Below are 9535 nucleotides of genomic sequence, written 5' to 3' on the forward strand. Positions count from 1 at the left end.
GCTGGTTCGCCAGACGTTTCGTTTTCGCTCTTGAATAACATCCCTGCGCGTAGCCCACACTGCCCTCCGCTAGCTCACTAGCTTGCTCAATGACGGTCATTTACTAATCCGATTACATACACTACTTTATGTCCAAGCGACGACCAGTTTTTATAGAGCGTTAATCCAAATATGCTTTAATCTCAAGCAAATACATGCAGCATTTAGAGTATAAGCCTTATTTATTTATTTATTTAATCTTTATTGCACAATACATGAAGGTACAAATGGCGGACTTAATGCCTTAAGGCATTCTCTACCAGTCAACCAAGCCTTAAATGCTTATAAATTATAAACATGGTCACAAATTCTATTAATATGTAGGTAAATATTATCTTGAACTATAATGGGCGTCTAGTGCCAGTAGTAAGTACTAGTACTACGGACTAGCATTGTGAGTTTTTTTTTTTTATTACATACACCTGTAAAGAAATATCTTAAGGTATTGGCGCCACCATAACCATTACACTTATTCATTATTATTTATAAAAGTTATATTTATGATAGTCTATAAACTAAAAGGTATGTTATATGGGCCTTGTTGCCTGATTAAAATGTTTAAATGAAATAATTACCTTCGCATCATACAGTCACGTCTGAAGATATCGATATGGGCAAGGTACCAAAAATATGTATACACGACCTTATTGCCCATATATTCAGGTACTGGAGCGATATTTTTATATTAAACACAAAGGACACGAAACCCTTATTTAAAACAAGTTGAATTATTGAAAACGTTTTTATTATTAAAATGTTATATTTCGAAATACATTAATATTTTAACTTCCAAAAAATATGAACAAACATTTGACGAGATAGCTACGCCATATTAGTACATGCAACGAGGGGGGTAAGTGAAATTTTGCAAACGAGGCTTTTAGATGCACGACAGCCGCAGGCAGCATTAAATAGTTTGCAATATGGCTTACCCCCGGAGTAACACTTGCGAAGAAAAAACTAGATTTTAAGCGAAATAATTCTTAAATACAGTGACATTTCAATCATTCGTCCGCCATATTGTCATTCTTTGACAGGTTAGACATGAAAGGCACAACCAAAGAATATAATACTCACTAGGAGAAGAACGCTAACTCCATACAAAAAAATGCCCCTTTCAAAAGTTCGTTTATACTAGTGGCGCTCTCTTTGTATCTCAGTACTAAAATTGACAACCGGTTTAGCCTGGCGGGTTTTGGTAGGTAGTGATCCAGTTCTAGCTAGGTAGTGGTTCTGGGTTCGGATCCCGGCGACGGAATTTATTTTTGTATTTTTTAATTTTTTGTTTTTGTTGGGGTGAGGTTTTTAAATTAGTATTTATCAAATAAAAAAATATTGTTACATATTAATCAAAATCACAGTCATCTTTTGTCCTAAGAGATAATGATATCTATATTTTAAAGTTTTTTCAATATAAAAGGTAACAATACAGTTTATTATCAAGTTATACATATTTTAATTCCTATATATTAGGATCAAAAGAGCTTAATTCGTTCGAAAAACATACAATAGGCAGGAAAAAAGTCATTTTCTATACAAATTTATGTATCGGACGGGGCTTGTTGAACTAACTGTGACACTTCCATATAATATCTACATACCTACATGAATTTTATTCAATGAGACCACAGTTCGGTAATTTCGGTTCATTATTGATGTGGGTACCAAATAGTTAACCTATCCTGTGCGTGTGATTATCTTTTGATTTTTTTAAGGCGTTATTTATGTTTAGGTCGTCTATTTTTAGCGCATGTTTTAATTCCCAGATCACCTTCATAACAATAAATAGAAGTCATTAAAATCTTCATGATAAAAACAATTTTATATATATACATATACTATTTATTGCATTTAATATAGCTTTTTATATATCTAAAACATGATCTTTGGCACATCTGATTTTACTCCACAATTGCAATTAGTGTAACTTGTAATCATATCACATATATCAGCCCAAAAAACTAAAAATTACATGAATATATGACAGACAAAGTTGTTATTACATCTATCCGATTGTCGGACACTTTCTGCTCCACAGCTCAGTGCAGCGGTCTTGTTGATGGTCACCGGGAAACTACAACTAGTCACAATTATGTGGCGGTTCCGTGCCTTTTGATTTTGAGCCTTTCCAAGGAAATGATATGACGCCCAAGGATTTTTTGCTCACGTTCACCCTCTAAAACAAAACAGTCACATTTTAAACAATACTATAACCTATGTCCCTAATTACTAACCTTGCTAATAGCTACCAGAGTTCTAAATTGCCAGCTAAAACAATGTTAGAATTTACATCTATGATGAATTTAGATTGTAATTTTGGACGCGATAGGGCGGCCGTGCGACTTAAGAGGGTGGTAAGATTAAATTTATATATTTGAATTTGGCAATAGTACACTTATTTTATTTATAGATTAAAATATTTCTTACCTTGAAATAATTGTTGTTTCTTAGTTTAGTACAATGGATTAAACTTTAACCGAGTCTGAGCGGAGATACTGTGCGGTGGATTTTTAATTTTAAAAATTAATCAATAAATCTATTTCAACAACATAAATCGTTATTTAATCATTTTATATGATAACTGATAGTTTTGCGTCAATGACTTTGACAGCATTGACATTGCAGACTTTTGTCTATGTTCTAACCGGCCAGACCCAAGTGCAAGGCTTTATGGAGGGTATATGTGCCTCTGACCTCCATAGATTTTATGAACATAGACAAAGACAAACTGAAATAGGTAATAATTTATATAAAATAATAATAATTTACATATGGTAGTGTGACATAAATCAAAATATTTGATAAAAATGATTTTATTTGTTCCCAAAGTTGAATAGACAAAGTCAGATAGGAGCAATGTTGCTGTAACAAAATATTTTTATATTAATAACTGGTATCTATTTCCAGAAGGTCAGACCACACATGCGCAATTATGAAGCGTCATGTCTTTCTAAGGAAGTCGACAGGCCTTGGGCACAACCCTATCCGGCATTCAGCCACGATTGAAAATTCTGTAAAAATATTTTAAACGGCTATTAAATTAATCAAATTGCATATTTTTTAACATAAACAATAAAAATAAATTATAAACGTCAGTATTTGAAAATTAAAACTCATGTACACCTACTTGGTTCGTATGAGTTTATAACACAATAAAAAAAGCTGTATCTCCCTAGGGAGGTGTAGTTTTTTCGCAATCCATAACTCCCACGGGAACAATATAGGCCTTTGTCCTTTAGTAAACCTGCATGAAATATCATCTTTTTCGAGCAAGTGTGATGAAAAATAAAAAGCGGCCAAGTGCGAGTCGGACTCGCCCATGAAGGGTTCCGTGCCATTTATGACGTATTAAAAAAAACTACTTACTAGATCTTGTTCAAACCAATTTGCGGTGGAAGTTTGCATGGTAATGTACATCATATATATTTTTTAATTTTATCTTTCTCTTATTTTAGAAGTTACGGGGGGGGGGGGGACGACACACATTTTACCACTTTGGAAGTGTTTCTCGCGCAAATTAAGTATTCAGTTTATCAAAAAAGTTATATTAGAAACCTATATCATTTTTGAAGACCTATCCATAGATACCCCACACGTATGGGTTTGATTTAAAAAAAATTGAGTTTCAGTTCTAAGCTCTATTTATTGTTTTTTTTTCTATTAATTTATTGTTTTATTGTTTTTTTTTGTGTGAAAATCTTAATGCGGTTTACAGAATACATCTACTTACCAAGTTTCAACAGTATAGTACTTATAGTTTCGGAAAAAAGTGGCTGTGACATACGGACGGGCAGACAGACAGACATGACGAATCCATAAGGGTTCCGTCTTTTGCCATTTGGCCACGGAACCCTAAAAATGAACTGTCACAGGGATCATCATTCGACGCGACAGGTTGAACTGCCAAATTGGTTCGATGCGGTTTTTTTACGTGAAAGGGTCCTTCCTGTGGTTCTAAGCTGTTTGATAAAAATCGATCGAGCGGTTTGAAGAGTATCAGCACTTTTTCAAAACGATGTAAAGCATTTTTGGCATACAATACCTATACAAGGTGCTAACGAATTAGTCACGGATATTTTAAGAGATAATACATTACATTAAAACAATTAACTTTTAACTGTAATTATGGAACCTTTGTATATCATTTTTTTGTTTTCATTTACCGAACAAAAAAAGATATTATAATTATTTTGTAAAATAATCACCCTATTATGTACCTGTCAAGATGTTTAACATTGTCTGTCATGTCACGTCAAAAGTTGTTTTCCTTCAATGTCATTATGATTCGGCGGGAAAACTGTAGGTTATTAAATACTAGCGTCTGCTCACGGCTCTGCCCGCGTGGAAAAAAAAACTGTCCCATGCGAACAAGTAGTGTGAAAAAAGTAGTATGCTATTCCATACTAATAACCTATCTCTGTGCCTAATTTCATCCTGATGTAACAAACATCCATCTACCCATAAAAACTTTCCCATTGAATAATAATTAGGTTAGATATTTAACGAATGCTAACCTACCTAATTAACTAGTCTAAGTAATTTAAAAAGCAAGCACGGACATAAGAAAACTTTTATTAACATAAACTGTTTATAAAAATTGTTGAAAATGGTGACCATGGTTTTCAATGCACAATAGTGCTCGCTTTCGGATATTTTCATTAACACGCATTAAGATCTCTCTTTCCCTTTTCATAACCTCAAAGGCGTCGGTAATCCGTGTTTGTAATTCTTCTGATGTTCTGATTGTGTGCCCGTCGTTTCCATAAACCAAGTCTTTGGCTCGTCCCCATACGTGGAAATCAAGCGGTGTTAAATCTGGTGAGCGGGCTGGCCAGTTCACTGCACCTGCTTGAACCCCACCCCGGCCAATCCATCGTAATTGGAATCGCTCCGTTAAATACCTTCTTACGTTACGATCGTAATGGGCTGGGGCACCATCATGTTGAAAGTACATTCTCCTACGGAGATCGACTGGTACTTCGTCTAGCAATTCTGGTAGGGTTTCTTGTAGGAATTGAAGATACGTCCTACCATTGAGGCGGTTGAGAAAAACAGGGCCCAACAAATAATCGCCAAGTAATCCTGCCCACACGTTAACGCTGAAGCGAGTCTGAAAGTGGTCAGGACGTGCTAAATGGGGATTCTGTTCCGACCAAAAGTGTGCATTGTGAATATTAAATAATCCTACCCTCGCAAATGTACATTCGTCGGTCCACAGTATGTTACGTCTTGCGTTTCTAATAAGCCACTGACTGAAAAATACACGTGGTTCATAATCCTGTAGTTGCAGTTCTTGAACACGTGTGAAATGGTAAGGATGCCTTCCCTCACGTTTTAGAATTTTCCATACGTAGACGTCACTGACATTAAATACATTCGCTGCGTCCCGGGTACTGCTCATGGGATGGCGGTCAAAAAAATCCAAAATTGCTACTTCTAGACGAACTGGGTACCTAGGCCTACCGGCTTCACCTATTGGCATGAGGTTTCCGGCATGAAATCTTTGATGTGCCCGGTAGATAGTCTGAGGATTCACAATCGTATTGTATCTTTGTGCATAAAGTCTTGAAGCTCCCGCCGCACTGTAGTTTGAGTCGCGATAACATGTTACCATGTTTAAGTACTCGTTAAGTGTGTAGCGGTAAGGCATAATGGTAAATTAATTAAATTTCTTTGCAACCGACACAATCAGACAGCAAATTGCATGACACTGACATCCAAGTATTTTATTTATCAACTTTAAGAGGCCACTTGAATGATAGTTTAAAGAGGTTCTAGAATGTCTAAAGAGGTCTCATTTAATTATCTTATTAACAGGGTGTTTTAACGTAGCAAATTTGTTTCCTAGTTTTCTCCAAAAAAACATAACATAACCAATGCTGTTTCATACTTAAATGTACTCCGAGAACCGAGTACTATCAGCTGTAAAAATATCCGTGACTAATTTGTTAGCACCTTATATATTGTATTATTATATGCGAAGTAACAACTGGATATCAGTTTCCGTTTAAGAGGTTACACGCATCGGACTCTAGGGCTCCCTCTAGGATCCCCTATTGCTCATTTAATAATTCAACTTATTAATATTTTCTACATTTAATTGAAAAGGTTGGTTACCTAGAAATCATACGAAGGGGCATAGCTGCGGCAAATACAAATAAACATATTTTCGATTTCGTCCTAAGGGCAAACTCTGGTCGAGTTGCTGTTGTAAAGTGAAGTAGATGGGATATGTTTTATCAAGCGCCAACTATTGCCAATCCAGTTAGGAACCACTACACATAACGTATGACGTCGTGCAGCGCCAGTCAATGGCTTAAATATTTTGCCCTACTTTACGCGTCTTATTATTACTATGCTATTTAAAAGACTGAATTTTGGCTTTGACGTAGTTGACTGGCTCTCCGAACTCGCCGTATTCTATGTATTAGCCTAGGTAATCTGTCGTTTTATGGAGAGAAGACTGAGCGCAATATTCCTCAGTGGATGATTTTTTTCTAGGGTATAGTAGGTAAAGAAATATAAAAAAAATGCCAAATATCTGATGATCATATTTGTAGGTTTGAAGAAAGATAATAATCCCAATTTTTGCTCGAGGGACCTACAAATTCTAGTGAGATTTGTATTGTTCATAATTTATTGCTGTGTGCAATCTAAATGCATTTCATATTTAAAATTTCAGATAAATAAGTGGATTAGATATGTGTGAAAAGTAAGTCATGACATAGAGCATCAAATGTTAGAGGCGGAGCAAGGGCCTTAAAAGCAGAAGTGACGGAAGTCTGCTCCATCGCTTTTAAATATTTAAACATGACTAATAACTGTATTTTCACATGGAACCCCACCTGCAGACTTGCTTTAAACTCCACACGTTTCGCTGTAGGTTTCCTCGAAATATAACTCTGACTTATAATATTTTAAAAAATACGTAAGTATTAGTAAGCTCTTAAAAGTTTAATGTTTCCTTTCAAGGTACGTGATCAAATCACTACATCATCTTTCGGTGCTGTCAAGAGCTGCTATTTCAATTGTTTACCGAGTACAATCGAGTGGAACTCTCGGACTAACCGGTATAAAGAACACTCGCTAATACAGCATAATTGTTATAGATCTTTTGGGTACAGTTAGACTAGTTGTTCAGAACGTGCGACTCGCTACGCTAATGGAACACGGAACAAGCTCTGCGGCGGTCATTACTGCGAATTTTGACTTTTTATGACTCCATTGTTTGAAACGGCATGTTTTATTATACGGTAGCCTCCCAGAAGTCGCGAAAAACGTAAATACAGGCATTTATACTGGTGTTTGACTTCGTGCCCGCGCCCGTATTACCTCTTTCGTCAAGCTTTTCATACATACACTACATAAAAATTAAATTATGTTGACCACTGTACACTCGAACAGACGAATATACTAAGTATATGTAAATTTTAAAACAAAATAACCAACCACCGTAATAATATCCATATGCAATCTTACATGTTCTTGGCATCATAGACAAAATCATTGTTTAATTAAAGATTTTATGTTGTATACACTGTCGGCTTGAATATCCTGACAGATTTTAAAGGTGTATTCTTGACCACATTTAAATACTAAAATCTCATGCAAGGTTTTCTGAAGTCGTTCTTGTTTTAGAGATAATGACAATTATTTTGCATTCTGTGAACTCAGTGAATAATGCCTTTTAGGCTGCGACGCTGCCACTGTGTGACTTGGTTTTCGCAAAATCATCTATAAATAATATAAAAAAAAACTTTTCTTATTCATTGTATTTTTTTGCCAATATATTAATAGAAATAACGTGTGTAGAACACACATATATACACATTTCTTTGTCGAATATGACCAAAAGTCATATAAAATTTTTTGCTCCTCAGGAATGCGTGGTTAATAAAATCTGTCGAGTTACCCGAGCCCACGGTGTATAAAAATATATAATACACCTAACATACACATAAAGTAGGTCTATTAAACTATTAATTAGCGATTGCAGTCTATTAGAATGCCAAAGACAACCTTAACCTCTCTAATGACAGACCACCTGCGCCTCTATTACAAAACTACGAGTAATAATTCAGAGCTCAAAAAATGGACGCACATAAAAACAATTAAGTTTGACCGCTTTACCATAAAGATTCTACATGACCAATCTCAGAGCAATTAAGGAGCCTAATAGCGGAAAGGATAGTGACGTACGTGCGATAGAGTGACCATTAATTCATGACCAGCTTATAAATGCACTTAGCTTGCATACAAGCTCATATTAATCAGAGTCACGAGTAGGTTGGTTGAAGGAGAGTTCAGTGGTGATACTAGAAGCCAGTTCGTCCCAATATATATGACAGACTAATATTTGAATAAATAAGAGTTTTCTTTTTAAAGGAGTGCTGCTTTTATTTGTAAACTTGCACTAATATTACTTGTTTTCCTTTTTTAATATTATTTTAACATTAGTTCAAAAGGTACGTGCGTATATTCAGAAATTCCACGCTTCTAAGCAACTTTCTGAAAAAAAAAAATATTTTTAGCTTTAAGTAGGACTACAATTTGGCTAACGAAAGTAGATGCATGCATGCTATGGATAAATCTACTGACAAAATAAGTATCCAGATCCATGTGGATATTCGTACTAAGATGTTTTTGAATGCATTTTATAAAGCAGGCTAAAAAAATACGCATTTTAAACTAGTTGGATAAAATATAGGTACGTAGCCCAACTCTTAGTAATAACCATAGGTAAGTTATATTATTTGCTTATTTACTCCACCAAACTTCATTAGAATTTGCTAGAATATAAACTGTAATAAGCAACTTCAACCGCGGAAGCGAACAGCATGGCGGCTCCTGTTCCTTGCTCGTTTAAGAGCCTTAAATATCAAATTAGCACTTGCACAACGGGGTTGCATAAGCCCACGTCGTGGGTGGCCCGTCCCCGTCCCCGTAATCAATTTGTATGGCCTTCGGGCACCCCGGCTGCGCTGCAATAGACACGCCTTTCGTCATGCATCCTGTCTGCACATATATCTATTAACATTTTTCTAAGATTCGTGTGAACGTTGGCAAAGAATTCTTACCATAGATTGATAGATTTCAATTTCAGCCAGTGAAAGAGAGAGTTGAAATCGCGCGGCTTCTTTGAAGGCTTTTATGTTGATTAGATTAGGTTACGTATTAGGCCTGATCAAGTTTCGTAAGGACTTTTATGTTACTGGTTTTTACTTGTAAGTCCCATTTAAAAACGCGCTTCCCTCCGCTATCATCCAGAGAGAAATACATTAAAATAATATGTAATTATTTATTGACATGTTCTCAGTCTTAAAAATCAGTTTTAAAAGCCTCTTAAAACTTAATAGGTTATATTTATTTGCTTTTTAACTTCCAAGTCAAGGTTTAAGACAGTTTGTCCAGAAAACGTAACATTGTAGCACATATTAAAACTTAATGAGAAGCGCAAGACCACCCAAGTGGCCGCAGAGGTTTACTTATATGGTTA

The 9535-nt window shown here is 35.5% G+C and overlaps 1 long non-coding RNA gene across 1 annotated transcript; it reads right to left on the reverse strand.

The window, feature by feature from the left end:
* Positions 1-1858: 1858 nt before the first annotated feature.
* On the reverse strand, positions 1859-3016 carry LOC133518654 (uncharacterized). Its single transcript, XR_009799504.1, has 2 exons — positions 2467-3016; positions 1859-2215 (listed from the first exon to the last, which is right to left on the reverse strand). It is a non-coding gene; the product is annotated as an uncharacterized LOC133518654 (long non-coding RNA).
* Positions 3017-9535: the final 6519 nt, after the last annotated feature.

This window comes from Cydia pomonella, chromosome 6 (assembly GCF_033807575.1).
Source record: "Cydia pomonella isolate Wapato2018A chromosome 6, ilCydPomo1, whole genome shotgun sequence".
NCBI classification, from domain to species: Eukaryota; Metazoa; Arthropoda; class Insecta; order Lepidoptera; family Tortricidae; genus Cydia; species Cydia pomonella.